Genomic DNA, 4,949 nt, shown 5'->3' on the forward strand with positions numbered 1-4,949 from the left:
TTTTGTATTTTAATAGAGACCGGGTTTCACTGTGTTAGCCAGGATGGTCTCGATCTCCTGACCTTGTGATCCGCCCGCCTCGGCCTCCAAAGTACTGGGATTACAGGCATGAGCCACTGCACCCGGACTATTTTTTTTTTTTCTGTCACCCAGGCTGGAGTGCATTGGCACGATCCTGGCTTACTGTGACTTCCACCTCCTGAGTTCACGCCATTCTCCTGCCTCAGCCTCTCCAGTAGCTGGGATTACAGGTGCGTACCACCATGCCAAGCTCATTTTTGTATTTTTTGTAGAGACAGGGCTTCAGCATGTTGACCAGGCTGGTCTTGAACTCTTGATCTCATGATCCACCCACCTTGGCCTCCCAAAGTGCTGGGATTACAGGTGTGAGCCACCTTGCCCGGCCGGTCTCCCACTATTATTGTGTGAGAGTCTAAGTCTTTTTGTAGGTCTCTAAGAACTTGCTTTGTGAATCTGGGTGCTCCTGTATTGGGTGCATGTGTACTTAGGATAGGTAGCTCTTCTTGTTGCATTGATCTCTTTAACATTATGTGATGACCTTCTTTGTCTTGTTTGATCTTTGTTGGTTTAAAGTCTGTTTTACCAGAGACTAGGATTGCAACACCTGCTTTTTTTGTTGTTGCTTTCCATTTGCTTGGTAAATCTTCCTCCATCACTTTATTTTGAGCCTATTGTGTCTTTGCACATGAGACGGGTCTGCTGAATGTAGTACACTGTATCCTTTATCCAATTTGGCAGTCTGTGTCTTTTAATTGGGGCATTTAGCCCATTTACATTTAAGATTAATGTTGTATATGTGAATTTGATCCTGTCTTTATGATGCTAGTTGGTTATTTTGCCCATTAGTTGATGCAGTTTCTTCATAGTGTTGATAGCCTTTAAAATTTGGCATGTTTTTGCAGTCACTGGTACCAGTTTTTCCTTTCCACATTTAGTGCTTCCTTCAGGAACTCTTGTAAGTCAGGACTGGTGGTGACAAAATCCTTCATCATTTGCTTGTCTGTAAAGGATTTTATTTCTCCTTTATTTATGAAGCTTAGTTTGGCTAGATATGAGATTCTAGGTTGAAAGTTCTTTTATTTAAGAATATTGAATATTGGCTCCCACTCTCTTCTGGCTTGCAGTATCTGCAGAGAGATCCACTGTTAGTCTGATGGGCTTCCCTTTGTGGGTAACCCAACCTTTCTCTTTGGCTACCCTTAACATTTTTTTCCTTCATTTCAACCTTAGTGAATCTGACAGTTATGTGTCTTGGGGTTGCTCTTCTCGAGGAGTATCTTTATGGTGTTTTCTGTATTTCCTGAATTTGAATGTTGGCCTGTTTTGCTAGGTTTGGGAAGTTCTCTGCATAATATCCTGAAGTGTGTTTTCTAACTTGGTTCCATTCTCCCCATCACTTTCAGGTACACCAATCAAACATAGGTTTGGTCTTTTCACATAGTCCTATATTTCTTGGAGGCTTTGTTTATTCCTTTTTATTCTTTTTTCTCTAATCTTGCCTTCACACTTTATTTCATTAAGTTGATCTTGAATCTCTGATATCCTTTCTTCTGCTTGATCCATTTGGTCATTGATACTTGCGTATGCTTCACAAAATTCTCGTGCTCTGTTTTTCAGCTCCATCAGGTCATTTATGTTCTTTTCTAAACAGATTATTCTAGTTAGCAGTTCCTTTTATAAAGGTTCTTAGCTTCCTCGAATTGGGTTAGAACATGTACCTTTAGCTCGGAGAAGTTTGTTATTATCCACCTTCTGAAACCTACTTCTGTCAATTCATCAAACTCATTCTCTGTACAGATTTGTTCCCTTGCTGGTGAGGAGTTGTGATCCTTTGGAGGAGAAGAGGCATTCTGGTTTTTGGAATTTTCAGCCTTTGTTGTGCTGGTTTTTCCTCATCTTCATGGATTTATCCACCTTTGGCCTTTGATATTGGTAACCTTGGAAGGTTTTGTGTGGGCATCCTTTTTGTTGATGTTGATGCTGTTGCTTTTTGTTTGCTAGTTTTCCTTCTAACAGTCAAGCTCCTCCTCTGCAGGTCTGCTGGAGTTTGCTGGAACTCCACTCCAGACCCTATGTGCCTGGGTATTGCTGCCTGCTCCTTCCTCTGGAAGCTTCGTCCCAGGGGAGCACCTGCCAGATGCCAGCCAGAGCTCTCCTGTATGAGGTGTCTGTTGACTCCTACTGGGAGGTGTCTCTCCGTCAGGAGGCATGTGGGTCAGAGACCCCCCTGAGGAGGCAGTCCGTCCCTTAGCAGAGCCTGAGCACTGTGCTGGAAGAGCAGTGGATCTCTTCGGAGCTGGCAGGCAGGAACGTTTAAGTCTGCTGAAGCTGCGCCCACAGCTGCCCCTTCCGCCAGGTGCTCTGTCCCCGGGAGATGGGAGTTTTATCTATAAGCCCCTGATTGAGGCTGCTGCCTTTCTTTCAGAGAATCCTTGCCCAGAGAGGAGGAATCTAGAGAGGCAGTCTGACCACAGTGTCTTCGCCGTGCTGAGGTGGGTTCTGCACCCAGTTCGAACTTCCCAGCAGCTTTGTTTACACTGAGAGGGGAAAACCACCCACTTAAGTTTCAGTAATGGCAGACATCCCTCCCTGCACCAGGCTCTAGTGTCCCAGGTTGGCTTCAGACTGCTGTGCTGGCAGCCAAGCCAGTGGATCATAGCTTGGTGGGTGCCTTGGTGGTGGGATCCACTGAGCAAGACCATTTGGCTCCCTGGCCTCAGCCCCCTTTCTGGGGAGTGAATGGTTCTGTCTCACTGGCGTTCCAGCCACCACTAGGGTATGAAAAAAGACAAAGAAAAACAAAAAACAAAAACCAAAAAACCGAAACAAAACAAAACAAAACAAAAACCTCCTGCAGCTAGCTCAGTGTTTGCCCAAACAGCTGCCCAGTTTTGTGCTTGAAGCCCAGGGCCCTGGTGGTGTAGGCACCTGAGGGAATCTCCTGGTCTATGAGTTGTGAAGACCATAGGAAAAGTATCTGGGCCCGATAGCACCATCCCCAGAAATACCATTTGATCCAGCAAGCCCATTACTGAGTATATACCCAAAGGAATAGAAATCATTCTATTACAAAGATACATGCATGTGTATGTTCACTGCAACACTATTCACAATAGCAAAGACATGGAACCAACCCAAATGCCCATCAGGAGTAGACTGGATAAAGAAAATGTGATACATATACACCATGGAATACTTTGCAGCCATAAAAAGGAACTAGATCATGTCCTTTGTAGGAACATGGATGGAGCTAGAAGCCGTTATTCTCAGCAAACTAACACAGGAACAGGAAACCAAAACGACATGTTCTCATTTATAAGTGGGAGCTGAATGACGGGAACACATGCACACATGGTGGAGCAGGAGAACAACACATACTGGGGCCTGTCACAGGCAATGGGAGGGAGAGCATCAGGAAGAACAGTTAATGGGTCCTGGGCTTCAAACCTGGGTGATAGGTTGATCTGTGCAGCAAACCACCATGGCACTCATTTACCTATGTAACAAACCTGCACATCCTGCACATGTATCCCAGAACTTAAAATAAAAGTTGATAAAATAAAAAATAAATAATTGTAAAAATTTTAAAAAATGTCTGGAGATGGAAGATAGTTGCCTAACAACATGAATGTATTTACTGCCACTAAACTGTGTATGTAAAAATGATTGTAACTGTGGCTGGGCACGGTGGCTCATACCTGTAATCCTAGTACTTTGGGATGCCAAGGCAGGTGGATTATGAGGTCAGGCGTTTGAGACCAGCCTGGCCAACATAGTGAAATCCCATCTCCACTAAATATACAAAAAATTAGCTGGGCATGGTGGTACACGCCTGTCCCAGCTACTCGGGAGGCTGAGGCAGGAGAATTGCTTGAACCTGGAAGGCGGAGGTTGCAGTGAACCGAGAACGTGCCACTACACTCCAGCCTTGGTGACACAGCAAGACTCCATCTCAAAAAAAAAAAAAAAAAAAAAGATTATAATTGTAAATTTTATGTGTATTTTACTGCAGTAAAAAATAGTAAGCCACAAATAAAAAGTTTTGACATGGGAACAAATTATCTCTCAAAGTTTGGGTGCAAATGAAGTGTGGCCTAAGTTTTATGGGGAGTGACTTAATCTCCTATTACCATTTATTTAGGTGACCAGAAGAAGGAGGACATACAGAACGCCAATTCCCTGACTTCAACAAACACGTATTTCTAGATGAGCCTCTCACACCAAAGTCCCAGGACAGAGGCAGGAGCACAATGGGTGCTCAAAAATATTTAAAGACGTTCACCAGCGGCTGACAAGAGACTGAGAAAATAAAATGTTCACGTGATTCACGAGGGCTCTTAAAACAAATTGTTGCTCTTAAGATGTGGCTGTTGGTTAGGGGAATGAATTTGGGATGAACTTTGTTACTAGAAAATGATCTGCCAGTGTATGGAATTGGTGTTTCCATTGTCGGAGAATAACTTCAAGTGCACCTCTTCCCGGTGCTAAGTCCTTAGTATAATTTCTTCCTCTTTTTTTTTTTTTTTTTGAGACAGAGTCTCGTTCTGTCGCCCAGGCTGGAGTGCAGTGGCGCGATCTCCGCTCACTGCGAGCTCCGCCTCCGGGTTCACGCCATTCTCCTGCTTCAGCCTCCCAAGTAGCTGGGACTACAGGCACCCGCCACCACGCCCAGCTAATTTTATGTATTTTTAGTAGAGACGGGGTTTCACCATGTTAGCCAGGATGGTCTTGTTTCCCTGACCTCATGATCCGCCTGCCTCGGCCTCCCAAAGTGCTGGGACTACAGGCGCCCGCCACCACGCCCGGCTAATTTTTTGTATTTTTAGTAGAAATGGGGTTTCACTGTGTTAGCCAGGATGGTCTCAATCTCCTGACCTTGTGATCTGCCTGCCTCGGCCTCCCAAAGTGCTGGGATTACAGGCGTGAGC

Source organism: Mandrillus leucophaeus, unplaced genomic scaffold (assembly GCF_000951045.1).
Source record: "Mandrillus leucophaeus isolate KB7577 unplaced genomic scaffold, Mleu.le_1.0 Scaffold58, whole genome shotgun sequence".
NCBI classification, from domain to species: Eukaryota; Metazoa; Chordata; class Mammalia; order Primates; family Cercopithecidae; genus Mandrillus; species Mandrillus leucophaeus.